The 21282-nt window shown below is 36.0% G+C and overlaps 1 protein-coding gene across 1 annotated transcript in view; it reads right to left on the bottom strand.

The window, feature by feature from the left end:
- LOC150094469 (propionyl-CoA carboxylase alpha chain, mitochondrial-like) overlaps window positions 1-21282 on the bottom strand; it is a 559741-nt gene that overhangs the window by 329302 nt on the left and 209157 nt on the right. The gene's annotated exons all lie outside the window — the stretch shown is intronic.

Here is a 21282-nt window from a genome sequence, read left to right as displayed (position 1 = left end):
CAATTAATTGTGGGATAACTTTGAATACTTTAATTTATCAATTAATAAATTTGCAAAGAGTGAGAGACGATGTGTTTGTTTTAATATACTGTATATTAGAAGACAATAATGAATGAGAATGCTATATTTGGTTGCTATATTTGAATTACTCAAAGGTGTAAAATTTGGAAGAGGAGGACGAAGCTTACCTCCTTCAACTACAATACTGTTTCCCATTTTGTGCCCATAAATATGGGCAATAAAAGTTATAAATTTATCGAAAAATATATAATATAGACAATATTATTTAAATAATGTTACATCGCTGAAGTGAAGCCTATCGGACCTTATATTTAAGTAATTTATGGGTGAACCTTTTTTGACAACTCGTATAGCAAAGTATATAAGTTCTTTTCGCTATAACCTCAGTATTACCTGGTCTACCTACTCACTGATGAGACCTCAATAAAGGTCGAAACGGGTCTGGGTAGTGACCTTCCACCATAATGTATAACATCATACATCTCCTAGGAGATGTGTTTTACATTATGGGTAATACTAAGAATAGTGATCAGAACTTTACCCACCTTTGCTACTAGTTGCCCTGGTGTTGAACTATGTGCTTTAGTTTACGCTACAATCCACCAAAATTTTTATAGTTTAGGTATATTCAGCATGAAACTCTTTGATTCCGATCTTTGAGTTTCTTATTCAGCTTTGAAATAATGTAGGATTAAATATCCCCTTAATTTAAATAATGTTACATCGCCAAAGTGAAGCCTATTTGCTCTTTTATTTAAGTAACTTGACTATCAAGTTTCTATGAACTTGATTATGAAACTCAGAAAACAAAAACAGCTACTCATGACAAATGACAATGTTCAATTGGATTGGTTGACACAATAACCAATCACAGTCTGAAAACAATTAGGGGAGTCTTTAACGGGAATAAATGCAAAAATAAATTATCAGTGATATTGCTATTCGATGGAAGAGCACTGCACACCTAGCATATTCTGAATATTTGCCTCTGATATATATATATATATATATATATAAAATTTTCATCTTGATTCTTTCAGTCAGTGAAATTAAACAGTGAACAGCACTCAATATATACAATTTATGGAGTCAACAACCATTTGACATAATAAAATTCTACATTTTAACCTTTTATAAACATCTAAATGCCGGCCTGGTTGGCCAAGTGGTTAGCGTATCTGCTCTCCAGCCAAGAGGCTGCAGGTTCGAATACTGCGCAGGCATGGAGGTTTGTGATTGTCTTCCTCCTTCATACATTTGCCCAAGTATAGATACACTCTCCCAATATGGACTGGGTCACCATGGAGTAGACTCAAAACCTCCCTCAATAAAAGGGGCCTTCACCCTCCGGTGGGTAGAAAAATAGGCTGTTCATCATCACACATATATACACAACTAATACATTACAAGGACTAGCAAAATACCATAGTATGCAATATCCCATTTAAAACTAATTAACTTACTTAGTATACCTTCTTGTGGTATATTAAAAAAATTAAAATTAATCAAATTAAGGGGATATTAAATCCGACATTGTTTTAAAACCGAATAAGAAACTCAAAGATTGGAATCAGAGAGTTTCATGCCGAATATAGTAAACTATAGAGTATCAGCGAATTACTAGCGTGAGCTAATGCAAGTAGTCCTAGTACGTAGTACAATCTCTGGCAACTCGTTGCAAAGGTGGGGAAAGTTCAGATAGCTATTCTTAGGTATTTTCCATAATGTAAAAACACACTTCCTAGGAAATGTATGCTGTTATTACATTATGGTGGGAGGTCACTACCCAGACCAGTTTCAGCCTTTTTCTGAGGCTTCTTCATGAAACTCTCTGATTCCAATCTTTGAGTTTCTTATTCGGTTTTAAAACAATGTGGGATTTAATATCCCCTTAATTTGAATAATGTTTATATCGCCGAAACCCAGACCGGTTTCAGCCTTTTTTGAGGCTTCATCAGTGAGTAGCTAGACCAAAAGATACCAAAGGGTACAGCGAAAAGAACTTACATACTTTGCTATATGAGATGTCAACCAGGTGCAACCATTAAGCTATTTAAATATAAAGAGCCAATAGGCATCATTTCGGCGATATACACATTATTCAAATTAAGGGATATTAAATCCCGCATAATTATTAATAAAATTAATAATTAAATAATAATAATAATAAAAAGAGGGTGCTTAAGGGTCAAAGCTGTATAACTGAGAGGAGACCTCCACATAGCCTTTAAAGGAATGCGGAGAACCGACCAGGGCTTCTGACCTAATGTCCAATCCTCACCTTCTCGTGGTGCACCCTGTTGGGTATCTACTTTGATACTGAACGAACGAGGATGGGCTGGCAATTTGGGATTTAGCCGACCAAATTGTATTCTTATTGGTTAAACCAAAATAAAAAATGATGGTACAACATGACAAAATTTCATGCCGGCTGGGGCGTCGCCCGGTTAAACAAGGCCCCCGTTGTTTTCGACAGGGAACCAGGGCGAACAGCGAAAAGTCAGCTACTGGAACAAATCTGAAAACAAACCCCAACTCAACATCGCCAGAGTTAAAGATCGGTACTATCAACGTAAGAAGCCTGAATGGCAAAGAAATGGAGCTAGCTGAGGAATTAGATAAGTACCAGATCGACATAATAGGGGTGATTGAAACAAAAAAGACCAAAACTGGTGAGATCTTTCTGAGCAATAAATACAAAATGTTATATTCAGGCAATAACAATCAAGGAAAAGAAGGAGTAGCCATAGTATTCAACACAAAATACGAGGCTAATCTTCTTGAATGGCAGTCAGTCTCAAGTAGAGTAATGTGGGCAAATATGAGAATGGGGAACTCGACAATGAGACTTATTTCTGCCTATGGTCCCACAGAAGGTTCTACTAAGGTAGAAGTGGAGGAATTTTTTGAGGCTTTAGAAAAAGCAACTGACACAATGAAAAAGGAAAAGTTGGTCCTTGTTGGGGATCTAAATAGTAGAGTAGGAAATGATTGTGAGACATACAAAAATATTTTGGGAAAATTTGGAGAAAAGAGCAAAGCTAATAATAATGGCAAATATCTGTTGGATTTCTGCTCAGGACATGGACTGGTTATTACTAACACCATGTTCCAACATAAAAATGTGCACAAATTCACATGGAGAGAAGAGGCTAGGAATAAGAAAAGTCTCATTGACTATGTTATTGTTGATAGTGATGTTTTCTCCCTGGTGCAGGACACCAGAGTGTACAGAGGATTTGAAATTGGAAGTGATCACTATTTAGTCTTGAGCAGGATAAAATTGAATTTCATATTGAAAAGAATAACATGTAAGAAAGTTTTAAAGCGAATAAAAGTTGAGCAGCTCTCAGATGTAAACTGTAGACTAAAATACAGAAATATTATTGAAAAGAAAATGAAAGAGTTTGAGAACAGGAATCAAACCTTGGAGATTCAGTGGCAAACTCTGAAGGAAACATTGATTGATTCTGCCAGAAAGGCATGTGGTGAGGTTGTGTGCAAAGATAAAAAAATCAGAACTCCCTGGTGGACACAGGAAGTTAAAGAGGCAGTGAAGGAAAAGAAGAAAGCATATCAAAAGTTCCTGGCAAATAAGTCAGCTTTTACTCTTACAGAATACAGAGACAAATGTAAGAAAGCTAAACAGTGTGTAAAACTAGCTAAACAAAAGTCATGGGAGGTCTTTGGCAAGAATATAGAAAATAAATATCAAGAAGGTGGCAAAATATTCTGCAGGTTGTTGAAGAAGCTTAGGAATGGAGGAAAGAGTGCTGTAAAAGGAATTAGAGATGATAAAGGTGAAATAAAAACAGGAGAAAAAGATATCCTTGAAGTATGGAGTAATTACTTTGAAAAACTGCTAAATGAAACAAGCAGTGATGACAGCACAGTGATAAAAAACACTGACCAGGCATGCAGTCAGGAATACATATCCATACTTGAAGTAGAAAAAGCCATCAAAGGCTTGAAATGTGGAAAGGCAGCAGGAGTAGATGACATTCGACCAGAAATGCTGAAGTATGGTGGTATAAGTCTTACAGTGGCTGCACTGCATAGTTCAGAAAGCCTGGACAGAGGGACGAATTCCCTATGATTGGAGTAGAGCTCTCATAGTACCCATATATAAAAAGGGAAATAAAACTGAATGTGAGAATTACAGAGGTATTTCCCTACTGAGTGTTCCTGGCAAGATCTATGCAAGTATACTTGAGAAACGGTTGAGAAGAATTGTGGAAGAAAAGCTTGGTGAAGAACAAGCTGGATTCAGGCCAAATAGAGGCTGTCAGGATCAGATCTTCACTTTACGACAAATAGTCGAGAAAGCATGGGAATATAACAAAGATCTGTATTTAAGTTTTGTCGATTTGGAAAAGGCATATGACAAGGTGCCAAGAGAGAAGCTATTCAATACGCTGCAGTTATATGGTGTCAATGGGGCATTATATCAAGCAATACTTAGTCTTTATTTGAGTTGTGAGTCAGCAGTTAGAATTGAAGGAAGTACAGGAAGATGGTTTAATGTTAAATCTGGTGTGAGACAAGGATGTACATTATCCCCTCTGTTATTCATTATCTATATGGATCACATTATGAAGGAATGTGGTATTAAACCTGATATCAGAATTGGAAATGTTAATGTCAGCTCTTTGCTTTATGCAGACGATGTTATACTTCTAAATAAATCCGTTACAAGTCTGCAAGATTCTCTGACTAAATTGAATAGCTGTTGTAATAGATATGGTATGAAGGTCAGCAATAAAAAGACAAAGACAATGAAAATAGGCAGAATCATTGAAAATGTCAACTGTGTTGTGAATGGAGAACCTGTGGAACAAGTAAAACATTTCAGCTACTTAGGCACAATTTTTACTATAGATGGTAAACTAAATATAGAAATAGACAACAGAATCAGCAAAGCTGGTATCGTGGGAAGTCAATTGAATAAATTCATATGGAATAAGAAAGAAATTAGTCGGGACACTAAATTAGCTGTATACAAGACTGTGTTCAAACCAATTTTAACTTATGGATCTGAGAGCTGGGTCAGAAGTAAAACACTTGACCAAAGACTAGAGACCGCAGATATGAGAGTCCTGAGAAAGATTAGAGGCGTGAACAGATGGCATCAATGGCAATATCATATTAAAAATGAGGATATTAGGAAAGAACTTGACATTGTCAGCATCCAGGAATGTGTTAGCAGAGCTAATCTCAGGTGGTATGGTCACTTAAATAGAATGGGAGAGGAAAGATTAGCAAAACAAGTGTTCTCTGCCAGGTTGGCAGGAAAACGACCCAGAGGAAGACCAAGATATAGGTGGATTGATACGGTACAAAGTGCCTTAGACGATAGAAATATAAGATCTGATAATGTTGGAGTCTTGACAAGTAACAGACTGATTTGGAGGAAAATTGTAGATAGGAAGTTAGTAATGATGTAATTTTTTCATGTAGTACTGTCATATCCTGTACACCCCTTGAGGGTACATGGCAGGAATTTGATGATGATGATGATGATGATGATGATAATAATAAAAATTAAAATTAATAATTAAATAATAATAATAATAAAAATTAAAATTAATAATTAAATAATAATAATAATAAAAATTAAAATTAATAATTAAATAATAATAATAATAAAAATTAAAATTAATAATTAAATAATAATAATAATAAAAATTAAAATTAATAATTAAATAATAATAATAATAAAAATTAAAATTAATAAAAATAAATACAAGATAAAAATAACACAACACTAAGTTATTGTATATGATCATTGGCATGTTATATTTGGCGTAGTTCTTTTTTGTTGGGAAGATAGGCATTGCTTTTGTGAGCTACTCTAGGCAGTCTGAGGATATACTTTTGTCAGGATTATATATAAGTTGCCCCAGGGTCAAAGCTGTATAACTGAGAGACCTCTGCATAGCCTTTAAAGGAATGTGGAGAACTGACCAGGGCTTCTGACCTAATGTCCAATCCTCACCTTCTCGTGGTGCACCCTGTGGGGTATCTACCTGGATACTGAATGAACGAGGATGGGCTGGCAATTTGGGATTTAGCCGACCAAATTGTATTCCTATTGGTTAAACCAAAATACAAAATGATGGTACAACATGACAAAATTTCATGCCAGCTAGGGTGTTGCCCGGTTAAACAAGGCCCCCGTTGTTTTCACCAGATAACCAGGGTGAACAGCGAAAAGTCAGCTACTGGAATAAATCAGAAAACACACTCCAACTCAACATCACCAAAGTTAAAGATCGGTACTATCAACATAAGAAGCCTGAATAGCAAAGAAATGGAGCTAGCGGAGGAATTAGATAAGTACCAGATCAACATAATTGGGGTGACTGAAACATAAAAGATAAAACCTGGTGAGATCTTTCTGAGCAATAAATACAAAATGTTATATTCAGGAAATGACAATCAAGGAAAAGAAGGAGTAGCCATAGTATATTTAACACAAAATACGAGGCCCATCTTCTTCAATGGCAGGCAGTGTCAAGTAGAGTGATTTGGGCATATCAGAATGGGGAACTGGACAATGAGACTTATTTGTGCCTATGGTCCCACAGAAGGTTCTACTAAGTAGAAGTGGAGGAATTTTTTGAGGCTCCAGAGAATGCTACTGACACAATGAAAAAGGAAAAGTTGGTCCCTGTTGGGGATCTAAATAGCAGAATAGGAAGTGATTGTCAGACATACAAAAATGTTTTGGGAAATTTTGGAGAAAAGCGGAAATCTAATAATAATGGCAAATACATGTTGCATTTCTGCTCAGGACATGGACTGGTTATTACTAACACCATGTTCCAACATAAAAATGTGCACAAATTCACATGGAGAGAAGAGGCAAGGAATAAGAAAAGTCTCATTTGCTATGTTATTGTTGATAGTGATGTCTCCCTGGTGCAGGACACCAGAGTCTACAGAGGATTTGAAATTGGAAGTGATCACTATTTAGTCTTGAGTAGAATAAAATTGAATTTCATATTGAAAAGAATAACACGTAAGAAAGTTTTAAAGCGAATAAAAGTTGAGCAGCTCTCAGATGTGAACTGTAGACTAAAATACACAAAGATTATTGAAGAAAAAATGAAAGAGTTAGAGAACAAGAACCAAACCTTGGAGATTCAGTGGTAAGCCTTGAAGAAAACTCTGATTGATTCAGCTAGAGAGGCATTTGGTGAAGTTGTCTGCAAGGATAGAAAAATTAAAACTCCATGGTGGACACAGGAAGTTAAAGAGGCATTGAAGGAAAAGAAGAAATCATATCAAAAGTTCCTGGCAAATAAGTCAGCTTGTGCTCTTAGAGAATACAGACAAATGTAAGAAAGCTAAACAGTGTGTAAAACTAGCTAAACAAAAGTCATGGGAGGACTCTGGCAAGAACATAGAAAATAAATATCAAGAAGGTGACAAAATATTCTAGAGGTTGTTGAAAAAGATTAGGAATGGAGGAAAGAGTGCTGTAAAAGGAGTTAGAGATGATAAAGATGACATGAAAACAGGAGAAAAAGATATCCTTGAAGTATGGAGTAATTACTTTGAAAAACTGCTAAATGAAACAAGAAGTGATGATAGCACAGTGATAAAAACCACTGAGGCATGCAGTCAGGAATAGATATCCATACTTGAAGTAGAAAAATCCATCAAAGGCTTGAAATCTGGAAAGGCAGCAGGAGTAGATTATATTCGACCAGAAATGCTGGTGGTATAAAAGTCTTACAGTGGCTGCACTGCATAGTTCAAAAGGCCTGGACAGAGGGACGAATTCCCGATTGGAGTAGAGGTCTCATAGTACCCATATATAAAAAGGGAAATAAAACTGAATGTGAGAATTACAGAGGTATATCCCTACTGAGTGTTCCTGGTAATATATATGCAAGTATACTTGAGAAACGGTAGAGAAGAATTGTGGAAGAAAAGCTATGTGAAGAACAATCTGGATTCAGGTTAAATAGAGGCTGTCAGGATCAAATCTTCACTTTAAGACAAATAGTGGAGAAATCACGGGAATATAACAAAGATCTGTATTTCAGTTTTGTAGATTTGGAAAAGGCAAATCACAAGGTGCCAAGAGAGAAGCTATTCAATACGCTACAGTTATATGGTGTCAGTGGGGCATTATATCAAGCAATACTTAGTCTTTATTTGAGTTGTAAGTCAGCAGTTAGAATTGAAAGAAGTACAGGAAGATGGTTTAATGTTAAATCTGGTGTGAGACAACGATGTACATTATCCCGTCTGTTATTCATTATCTATATGGATCACATTATGAAGGAAAGTGGTTTGGAGATGTTAATGTCAGCTCTTTGCTTTATGCTGACGATGTTATACTTCTAAATAAATCTGCTACAAGTCTGCAAGATTCTCTGACTAAATTGAATAACTGTTGTAATAGATATAGTATGAAGGTCAGCAATAAAAAGACAAAGACAATGAAAATAGGCAGAATCATTGAAAATGTCAACTGTGTTGTGAATGGAGAACCTGTGGAAAAAGTAAAACATTTCAGCTATTTAGGCACGATTTTTACTGAAGATGGTAAATTAAATATGGAAATATAGACAACAGAATCAACAAAGCTAGTATAGTAGGAAGTCAACTGAATAAATTCATATGGAATAAGAGAGAAATTAGTCGGAACACTAAATTAGCTGTATACAAGACAGTGTTCAAACCAGTTTTAACTTATTGATCCAAGAACTGGGTCAGAAGTAAAACACTTGACCAAAGACTAGAGACCTCAGATATGAGAGTCCTGAGAAAGATTAGAGGCAATATCATATTAAAAACGAGGATATTAGGAAAGAACTTGACATTGTCAGCATCCAGGAATGCGTTAGCAGAGCTAATCTCAGGTGGTATGGTCACGTAAACAGAATGGGCGAGGAAAGATTAGCAAAACAAATGTTCTATGCCAAGTTGACAGGAAAACGACCCAGAGAAAGACCAAGATATAGGTGGATTGATACGGTACAAAGTGCCTTAGACGATAGAAATATAAGATCTGGTAATGTTCGGGTCTTGACAAGTAACAGACTGATTTGGAAGATAAATTGTAGATAGGAAGTTATTAATGATGTAAATTTTTCATGTAGTACTATCATATCCTGTACACCCCTTGAGGGTACATAGCAGGAATTTGATGATGATGATGATGAACTTTGAGATTTTTAGTCTGTCATTTTGGTATAAATTAGGTTGTTTTAGAGTTGTTTTCACATGCTTCTTTAAATTATTTTTCATACCACATTCTAGTGACATTGAGTTGAATGCCTTTCCACTCCAGTGTACAGATTCAAAGGACTATTTCTCCATGATGGATGAAATAGATATGATTCTGGTGTTATTATTTTCTGATATCAACTATGCATCTATTTTCACCAATGTATGGAAGGTTACATGAAAACTGAATTTAGCTTGAGCAGTGTATGTGTGTGTGTGTGTGGGGGGGGGGAGCATCTTGAGATGTACTACTAACTAGTAGGAGGTTTAAAGGTAGAAATCGATTTTATTTTGGTGTGTTATATGTTTGTTCAGTATTTTGTCAGTTATTTTGGTACTATATATGTTTATAACAAAGTTAGTTCTGATGAATTACAGTTTTTGTGTGTGTGTGTGTGTGTGTGTGTGTGTGTGTGTGTGTGTGTGTGTGTGTGTGTGTGTGTGTGTGTGTGTGTGTGTGTGTGTGTGTGTGTGTGGTTTGAGGTTCATTCTCATTTGAGAAAACTGTTATTGCTCTCTTTTTAAGAGTATTCATTATTTCTAGTTTTTGTGTTGCATGGTGATAGGAGTCTGTGTACAAACCAGCTGGTATGTGTAGGTTTTTGATAAATGCAAAATGAGAGACAGTACAATGTAAGGCGAGTTATGAGTGTATCCAAGAATGGTAAGAAATTTTGTTTTTCTATTTCTATTGTGAGCATACGTTGAATGAGTACCCAAAAGCAATGCAGCTACTATGGAGAGCAAAAAATGTTTATTTCTAAGCTCATTAACCATCTTAACATTTCTAAAAAGATGCCAAGACAGCAATATAATTCCAAATTGCATCAATCCAAGAAAGAAGTTAGTCCTTCAGTTTTATTTGCACATAGAGAAAGTTCTGCTAAGAGAACAGATCCAAGAAAAATGAAAGAATTTAGCAACTGCCAAGAGCAAAAAGAACTCTGACAGGTGTTAGCTGATTTACTTAATCCAGTCATTTGGGAAATACCAGAAAGAATTGCTGACAACATGACCACTTTTTCCCCTGAACAAAGACAAAGAACATCTCATTTCCAAATTTGGAAAGCTACAACAACAAAGATAAGTAACAACAATAACAGCAATATACATAATCAATGATGTATATTGCTGTTATTCTATCAACCGATAATTTTAATGGAGAACTTTTGCTATACAACGAAAGTCTAAATTTTGCAGTTGATACTTGAACAGTTGACAAATTAAACATATACATATTGAAATAGGTTTAAAATTGCTGTAGCAGACAAAATCAGACTTTACATAAGTATCCTATTAAGAAACATCAGATCCCCCTGGAAAATATAACCAAGGAAGATAAAGCAGCAATAAGATCACTAAAAACAAATAAGAAGTTACTCGTCACAAAAACCAACAAAAGGTAATACAATAGTTATCCTAAATAGAGAAGATTACATACAAAAGATAAACCTACTGGTATATGATACCAATTTTTTCAAAGCTGTCAATTACAACCCCACAAAGATACTAAAAAACAAACCCAAAAAATTATTACAGATGGCCAGGAGGTTACTTCCTGGCTATCTGGGATTGGAAAAAATTAATAACACATTATTCAATCATCATTCTTCATTCTTGAATAACACATTATTCAAGATCGCCCAGAATCTATGACCTCCTCAAAATCCACAAAGATAACTTAACACTGAGACCAGTAGCTGAAGGAATTGACAGTCTTACATGGGTAAGACTGTCAATTCCTTAATGACTTAACCAAGAAATTAGCAGCAACACTAGTAGAGTTGTAGGTCTTTTCCCCTCCTACACAAAAAGACAAAAAGCAGTCAGCACTTTATTACCAAATTAAGGACTAGATTTCAGATAACCAGGATCTCTTTGTAAGCTTTGACATCACTGTCATCATTACAAACATCCTAATCAATAACAAAATTCTCCTTCTTCAAAACAAATTACCACAAGCCCTCTTTGTCCACATGCTACAGTCAGCTTATTCCATGGCAAAACAATTTCTACCTTCAAAAAGAAAGGACAGTCACAAGCTCACCACTCTCCCCCCCCCCCCCAACCTACTCTCCCATTGCAAACTTGTTTATAGAAACTTGAGCAGAAAGCTCTTAAATCTGTAAATGTAAAATCAAAGCTTTTGCTTAGATATGCTGATGATATATTCATAATTTCACCACACAACCAACAAACTTTGAACACTTTCCTTTGAACATTTAAACAAACAACACAAGTGCATACATTCTATTTCCATTCACAACTTTCAAAAACAAAACTTCTTTACCATTCTTGGATCTACTTGTAACTTGCCTTCCATTGAACTGTGTCTGGTTTAGCATTTATTACAAACCTACACATACAGGTCAGATTGTACATATAGACTTCTACCACCAAAGGTCCAGACAAGTTCAAAATACTGACAAAATGCTAAACAAACAAATAACACAACGAAATAAAAACAAGTTCAACAAAGCTATATCTAACCCAAATATTAAAGATCTATCAGGAAAAAAAACAAGTAGAAATCTAAAGAAATACAGCATAAAAAACTACCTTTAAACCTGCTACTAAACTAAGACATTTATTCAGCACATCTGAAGATCCCCTTTCTCCCCACCACCATCGACATCCAGGAGTATACCAAATTAAATGTACATGTATCCATACATTGGTGAAACTGGATATATAGCTGATATCAGAGGGGAAAAAAAGACACCAAAACCATATCTGCCTAATCCACCATGAAGAAACAAGCATTTTCTACCAGGAACTAGACGCCTTCCATAGAAATAAATGGAAAGGCACTCAACTTTTACACCACACCAGAAAATGGGATGAAAGAAAATTTAGAGTCATGTGAAACACCTCTAATTTCACAATCTAATTTCTAATTTAAACAAAAATAATGAGTTAAATATCTCATAATAATGAGTTAAATATCTCATGTAGTTCAAAATAAATTTTAAACTACACATATACAGTCCTGACAATAGTATCCTTATGCCCAGAGTACCTCACATAAATGAGGCTGATCTCCACAACAAAAAAAAAAAAAAAAAAGAAAGAAAGAAAGATTTAACATCAGATAATCACAACATGAAAATAAAAATAACTTTAAAAGCCAAGAGGATATCCTCGTGCCTGCCATTCCTCCCCTCTTTTTTTTTTAATATATATATATAAAGGACTCTAAGTCAAATACATTGGTCAAACAATTTATACATAATTTATATAAATTTTATGTTAGCCATTATTCTTTCAATTTAATTTTATCTTTTATTTATTTATTTTAATTTAACCACAAGAGGTCATGTTAGGAAGATTAAGTAATTTTAAATGTGATGTTGCTTACTATGGTATGTTGCTATTTACTGTAACGGGGAAGTTGTATATAGATGCATATATTTCTAAAGATGACCTTAATGCAAAGGTCAAAATATAGAATTTTATTATTAAGATTTTTATCTCAAACAGTTGTTGATCCTATAAATTGTGTTAAGCAGTAAAATTAAGTAGTAAGCAGTAAAATACCACAGCAACTCAAAGAGTTATGTGGTATTTTACTGCAAAACACATTAACTTTGCCCAGAACTCTTAATACTTTTCATTAAAGCCAGCCAGGCTGGCCGAGTAGTTAGCATATTTGCTCTCCAGTCAAAAGGCTGCATGTTCAAATCCTGCAGAAACCATGGATGTTTGTGATTGTCTGTGAAAATACTAGTGGTGGTGGTGGTTGGCGATAGATGCCGTTGGTGTAGTTCGTTGTAGATGGAGCTGGTGATGGAGACAGAGAGTTGTAGAGCAAGTGCCCTTCCTCGATGAGTCCATGGACTCCTTGGAGGTGTTATGTAATAATAATAATAAAGGTTCACTAAATTTAAAGTAGCTTTAAAGTGTTTCTCATCATCAACTGGAAATATTCTAGGCAGTTTTCAGTAAACATGTCTAGATTTACTGACAAAGACCACAATAATGGTCAAAACCACTCTGGATAGCAACTCTCATCATAATGCATGGCATCTCACACATAAATGAAAAGTGCAGTGCATTACAGGATAGAAAGTATAACATGATGTGAAGTGAACTGCTCTCTCTCTCTTTCTGTATGTAAGTAGTCTAGCCATGAATATATTTCAGGCACAATTTTCTCATGCCTTGGTTAAATAAGGATGCAAACAAGAATATAATTCTTGTCAAGTATATTATACTTGCCATCCCAATGAAAAATGTTGCATCTGTCTTAAATCCAGAGTATTGTAACAACAGTGATGTCCCATTTTGCTACTTACATATGGAAAATATGACTCATGCTGTCAGAACACTTATCTAAACTCAGAGAAGATGAAACATAAAAGCTAGATATCCAAGAGAACCTAGCATCCACAAAAAAAAAAGAAAGAAAGAAAGAAAAGATGAATAAATAAAAAATGACTATAAACAGAAATAACTAAAAAGGAAACAAATTCTAAATGGAATAAAAGTGATAAAAAGTGCAAAAATGGAGAAGGATATGAATCAACAAGTGATGACTCCTCAGACTCAATGCAATTCAGAGGAATTATTTAATAGTGATAAAGAGAGAGAAAAAGGAAAGGATGACAAAAAAATAATAAAGTGCATTGATACAAAGTTATCCTGTTGTGAATACCAATACATGGAAAAATAAATCAATAAATAAATAATCAACTTCAAAATGAATAATAGCAATCAAATTAAAATAATGACAAGCAACTAGAAAAAATGTGTGATTAATCCCAAATCTAGAGGGATATACAGAGTAATTCTAAATTATTGTTGGGATTTCTATGACCTAGAATTTTCAAACTAGAAACAACAAAATAAAACTGCTTACAGAATATGAAAGTGTAACTCAAGAAGTTTTATTTGCCAACACTGTACTCGACTCATTGATGTCTGGGAGATATATGACATCATACTTTAAAATGGAGACTGTTCAAGAGAAAGCAATGTGTGTGTGCTTTGATTTTTTGAAACAATGTAACATCGTTGCAGAACTCAGCATGGAAAACATCTACCTTTAGATGATGCTATTTGACATTGGTTAAAACTATTTCAAGAGACTGGTAGTGTTCAGCGCCAAAATGGAGCAGGAAGATTGAGCACTTCACAGGAAGATGTTGATTAAATCCAGGAAGAATTTTACTGATGCCCACAAAAATCAACCAGGCGAGCTTGTCTGCAGTTATGTATACCACAAACAACTGTTTGGAAGGGTTGTTCATGATCACCTTCAACTACGTGCCTACAAACTGCAGATGTTTCCAATTTGCCCAAGACATTTTGTCAAAAGTCTTGGGCAAATCACCTTCATAGATCTATATTTAGTGATGGAGCAACATTTTGAACATCAGGGAGGGCAAATATGACAAAGGACTGTCATAACTTCAGAATATGGGGATCAGAAAATAATCATGTCATTCTAGTATTCAAAAGAGGTAGTCCAATGGTGAATGTCTGATATGATTTGTCATGTTCAGAAGTTTTGGGACCCTTTTTCTTTGCAGAAAAAACAGCGACAGTGGTGAGCTATCTAGATATGTTGTCACAGCTGTATCTGTTACCCAAGTTGGAAGATCATCACACAAATGTGGTGTTCTAGCAAGATGGAACATGCATGGGTTGGGTGTGGTGGAATGATTCCTGGTGTCCACACTCACCCAATATTATGCCACTTTATTTCTTCCTGTAGTGAGACGTAAAAGCCACTGTTTACCACACACCTGTGACCTCCCTCAATGAACTAAAGACCAGAATTGTTGCTACGATAGAAACAGTAACACTGCAAATGATGGAGAACATTTGGAGGGAAACTGATTATCGCTTGGACATCTTACATGCCAAAAAAGGTGTGCAATGTCGAAGTTGTTTAGCATTCTGAGGTATTGATTCTATAGTAATAACACTTTTTTTGAGTTACAATTTCATATTCTGTAAACAGTTTTATTTTTATTAGTTTTATTGCAGACCACTGAAACCCCAACAATAATTCAGAATCATCCTGTACAATAGATGTGTGCAATAGCAAACAACACTATAATGTGCTACGACGAATTATGGAAAATTCCCAGCTTAAGCTAAAAACCTTCATGATAATGTTGTGTCCCTATCTACAATTATTAAACTTTCTTTTATGGAACTCATCACGTGGGCACGGATTTCTGTATAGATTTTCTTTCCCTCGATACGAGTACTGGATGATGAGATACATAGACAATTCCTTCCTTCTTGTAACTATACGGCGTTCCTCGTCTCTTGCAATAGGAATACGGGATCGAATTCCCGCACACTTTGTTTCCTTGTTGCGTCGGACGGAGATAACTCCTACGCCATCACTCAGGAAAACCCTTGTTACCTATATGAAAATTCTTCACCCCTACTGGAGTCAATCTCATTCACCAATTAAAGTCATGTTTTTTCTGCCCAAAACATGCTACAGTCTCTTGCACGCGACTCTCACGTGACGACGTCTCACTTCGGGAATTGACCCTGAGCAATCGTCATTTGTTTTAAGCTAGCCTCTATACTAAATTAATCCCTTTTTTAGAATCTACTTCAATATTAGTTTAATCTCCTCTTTTCGAATGTTAAACTAGCCTCTCACATACAAATTCTTATTTCTAATCTTCTTTGTCTTACTTAACCTATTTTTTCCATATCCTTTTTTTTTTGTAATAAGAATCCCTTTTTTTTTTTTTAGTTAAACAATTTCTGCAATAATTAATTTTCTTGGATGCAAGCATATTTTCTGTCTTTAAATATCTTGTATTAGCTACTTACATAGGATTTTATATTTTTATTTTCTTGTTACACCATGATAACTGAAATTTTTACATTCTTGGTTATCAGGGAGTAACAATAACAAATAAATTTCACAGCAATATTCTCACAATCAGTAGACAAAAAAAAAGTTGTAAGGAAATAAAAGAAATAGCAGGAAATCATACAACAACCAATGGAACACGAAGAAATGGTAGAATCATACATAAAGCATGCAAAAAACGACGGTGGTCTGAAAAGTTCTCAGCCTAAAATGAAAAAATGAATTTATAATTTCAAAATTATTTTTATTTTCAACATAATCTCCGTTAAGACCAATACACCTCTTGATTCGAAGAATAACACTGACCAGCAAGGAAGAGTTTTAGTTTTGAGAAGAAATAGAAGTCGGAGGGAGCCAAATCTGGGGAAGAGGGTGGATGTTCCAACAATTCATAGTGCAGATCCCTTAATTTTCTCATTGCCAAAACACCTTTGTGGGCAAGGTGCATTGTACTGATGAAAGATAATTTTTTTCTTCTGTAAATTGAGTCTTTTCTACCGAATTTTTTCGTCTAGGATTAAAAGATTGGAATAACATTCCCCAGTTATTGTTTTACCCTTTTCAAGATAATTAATAAACAAAATGCCTTCAGCATCCCAAAACACCAATACCATGACCTTTCCTGCTGATGGAACCGACTTTGTCTTCTTTGGCACTGAACAATCGACTTCTGTCCACTGTTTTCACTGCTGTTTGGATTCTGGTGTGTAATGGTAAATCCAAGTCTCATTCATAGTAATAAATTGATGCACAAAATCAAACTCAGTTTTATTCTTGTTAAAATGCTCCAAGCACTGTTCAGAGATTTTCATGCAAGTGTGTTTTTTGTTCTGCTGTGAGCAAGCATGGCACCCATCTTGCGCAAAGATTTTTCATTTCCATTTCTTCATGCAAAATATATCCTACATGCTCTTTTGAAATGCCTATAGTCTCAGCAATTTCACGCACTTTGACTGGCAGGTCATCCAATACAATATCGCGCACCTGATCAATGATTTCTGGTTTTGTTACACTTTTTGGACATCCTTGACGTGAAACATCTTCAAGGCTGGTACGGCCGTGTTTACACTCAGTAGCCCATTTCTCAATTGTCGAAAACGAAGGAGAAGAATGCCCATAAACTTTTATGATCTTCAAATGAATTTCTTTTGACATTAAACCTTCTTTTACAAAGAATTTTATGACCACATGATACTTGATTTTATCCATTTCACAGGATACAGACAACACTTTTGCTTCAGACAGCTGTATAAAACAAATTACTTGATAGAATGACTTGCAATTTCACATGGATGCTTTTGACAGATATACCAACTTAGAAAAAAAATCTATCGCTGATAGTGTTGCCATCTATGGTCGAGGCCAAGAACTTCTCAGACTACCCTCGTGGCTTTGATTACATCAACAATTAGTGCATTTTGATATTTGCTCTCACAGTCCTTGTTCTCATGTACTTTACTGCCACATCAAGCACAGATGGCAGAGCCTCAATAGGCAGTTTGAGAATGGCCATACTTTTTGCATTTAAAGTAGTACAAGGGCTTCAGGATGAAGTGTCTAAATGGGCAGTTTAGATATCTAGCCTTCACAGATGTCGATGGTTTAGGTGTAGGTTTGGTCTAGAACAAGGTCTGCCATTTCAACTCAACAATCTCTTTCTTTCTCTCTATGATTTGATCTGGGTGTTATCGAAGAATGTCTCAGCATGAGTGGCACTTTACAAGACCATGCTAAAGCCAATACCTCCTCCATTCAAGAATATAACAGAAAAACAGTTCTGCAAGTTGGTTTCTGAAATAAACCTGATGCTGATGCATAAGGAAATAAACGATCAATCTAGGAAATAACTATTGCAACATAATCAGCCACACCATGCCTCACAGGTGCCGAAATATAGAGCTATGTGGTACTTCTGACATTACCCATCATGAAATAAAATAAAGTTGCCAGTCATGTTGGCTAAGTGGTTAAATAACTGTTCTTGAATAAGCACACTGGAGTTGATTCAAGATAATCCCATCACGGCATGGATGTTTGTGACTACACTTATGTGAGAGATGAATTTTACTGCCTAGTTTTGAAGCATGGAAAAGTTGTTTAGACTCCAGAGTCAAGTTCCTGGACAATGTAAAAAGTGTGTCTTTTAATTATTAGCATGTCTTTAATTCACACAAAAACACAATGATCATCCGTGGTCCTAACATGCACTTAAGCGCCCACAATCTTCCAACCATACTTGGACTTTGCAACCGCAACCCAAGGATAAGGTGGTTAGCCCCCATGCCTCCTGGTGTGCTATGTCTCTAGATGCGTTTGTTCACTGGGCTGGTTTGCCTGTTCTGGGGGATGAAAAACCTGAGTTTCTGGGTGAAAAAAACCCCTTTATCTCTGTATGAGACTGACTAACTCACCTTTCATCGAAAGAGACCAGACAAAGGTTCCTCACATCAGTGACGGGAATTGAACCTGGGTATTTCTAACCAAAGGGCTTCGTCTGTATCAACTGAGCTATGGAGATACTAAAAACACGAAATAATGAAATAATATTCATTTAAAGCCTATATTTCAGCCTGATTATTACAGGACATCATCAGTGGCAATGGTAGTTAATTACAAGGTAGAATGCGAACAATGAATTGATTTAAAATAAGATCCACATGGTGTTTTATACATAAAACAATGCAAAGGTATAACTGAGGAAACTTATTATTAGTTATTCATTAACCTACTTCTTCCAAGTATTATGTCCCACTTGGTTTAGGGTCTGCTGTTTTGCATTTGGCCACCCATTTCATTCAGTAGGGCACACACCCATCAACCCCACGTCTTCGTATAGGCTGTCCATCCAATCGCTTTTTTGGGCATCCTTTAGGTCATCGGCCATCTGGGCTAAAAGTAAGGGCCTGTTCTGCAACAGATTCCTTGTTAGCCCTGCCCACACGTCCATACTGTTGTAGGCATGCTTCTCTCGTTTTCTCTGTGATTGCATCAACACCAAGAGTTTCCGAATATCATAATTTGCAATATGGTCTGGTCGTGTGTATCCTAATGTCATTAGAGCATCCATATCTCCATTACATGTAGTGCCTGTTCGTGCTGTTTTGTTACAGGGCAGCAATCTGCTATATAAATTGCAACTGATTGGATGACTGTGCGAAAGATCTTGAATTTGAAACACCAGGGTATTTTCTTGCCACACAGGACTCCAGTGACCTGGCACCGTTTCAGCTAGACAGCATTAATACATGTTCTGGCATCTAGGAGGGTACCTATCAGAAGTCACACAGGATCTATGGTACTGAAAGTTAGGGGTCTTATTAGGTTCAGTCCCAGTTACTAGAATTGTACCATCTGTTTGGGTGCCACATTCTAAATATTCAGTTTTTTTTAGGTTAACACAAATCGAAGTCGTCTAGTCATGTTTTCTACTTGTTCACTAGTAAATCAAGTTCTGCTCTGGACTTGTGGGCCAGAAGGACATTGTTGGCATACAGTAAGGTCCATGGGTTAGGTTGTTGCAGGTCTGCAGTCACCATGTACAGGATAAACAGAAATGATAATAGGACAGAAACTTGTTGGATGCCTACCTGAATGTTAAATGGTTTGGTGACACCAGCAGCACAGCAGATGGAACTAGCAGTGCTAGCATAGAGGAACTGTACCCAGCATATATATAGGCTTCAGAGATACCATGGTGCATAGAGATTACCAAATCAGTTCATGTGGGACCTAATCGAATGTCTTCTCCAGGTCCAGGAAGGCCATGTGGACTGTCTTACTTTTCTCCCTGTGATTTTCCATTAGTAGGCAGAATGCATCTGCCATCCCACAACCTTTTACAAAGTCACATTGATTTGGTGATATAGTAAAAACGTATCTTAAACGGGTATCGATTATGTGTTCAAAAGTCTTCATGATTGGGGTGCTTAAGGGTCAAAGCTGTATAACTGAGAGGAGACCTCCACATAGCCTTTAAAGGAATGCGGAGAACCGACCAGGGCTTCTGACCTAATGTCCAATCCTCACCTTCTCGTGGTGCACCCTGTTGGGTATCTACTTTGATACTGAACGAACGAGGATGGGCTGGCAATTTGGGATTTAGCCGACCAAATTGTATTTTTATTGGTTAAACCAAAATAAAAAAATGACGGTACAACATGACAAAATTTCATGCCGGCTAGGGCGTCACCCGGTTAAACAAGGTACCCGTTGTTTTCGCCAGGGAACCAGGGCAAAGAGCGAAAAGTCAGCTACTGGAACAAATCTGAAAACAAACCCCAAATCAACATCACCAGAGTTAAAGATTGGTACTATCAACGTAAGAAGCCTGAATGGCAAAGAAATGGAGCTAGCTGAGGAATTAGATAAGTACCAGATCAACATAATAGGGGTGACTGAAACAAAAAAGACCAAAACTGGTGAGATCTTTCTGAGCAATAAATACAAAATGTTATATTCAGGCAATGACAATCAAGGAAAAGAAGGAGTAGCCATAGTATATTTAACACAAAATACGAGGCCCATCTTCTTCAATGGCAGGCAGTGTCAAGTAGAGTGATTTGGGCATATCAGAATGGGGAACTGGACAATGAGACTTATTTGAGCCTATGGTCCCACAGAAGGTTCTACTAAGGTAGAAGTGGAGGAATTTTTTGAGGCTTTAGAAAAAGCAACTGATTGGTCCTTGTTGGGGATCTAAATAGCAGAGTAGGAAATGATTGTGAGACATACAAAAATATTTTGGGAAAATTTGGAGAAAAGAGCAAAGCTAATAATAATGGCAAATATCTGTTGGATTTCTGCTCGGGACATGGATTGGTTATTATTAACACCATGTTCCAGCATAAAAATGTGCACAAATTCACATGGAGAGAAAAGGCTAGGAATAAGAAAAGTCTCATTGATTATGTTATTGTTGATAGTGATGTTTTCTCCCTGGTGCAGGACACCAGAGTGTACAGAGGATTTGAAATTGGAAGTGATCACTATTTAGTCTTGAGCAGGATAAAATTGAATTTCATATTGAAAAGAATAACATGTAAGAAAGTTTTAAAGCGAATAAAAGTTGAGCAGCTCTCAGATGTGAACTGCAGACTAAAATACATAAAGATTATTGAAAAGAAAATGAAAGAGTTTGAGAACAGGAATCAAACCTTGGAGATTCAGTGGCA

This window comes from Typopeltis vanoorti, chromosome 22 (assembly GCF_054136105.1).
Source record: "Typopeltis vanoorti isolate ZY-2024b chromosome 22, IOZ_Tvanoo_1.0, whole genome shotgun sequence".
Classification (NCBI taxonomy): Eukaryota; Metazoa; Arthropoda; class Arachnida; order Uropygi; family Thelyphonidae; genus Typopeltis; species Typopeltis vanoorti.
This window is presented reverse-complemented; position numbering and strand designations above follow the sequence as displayed.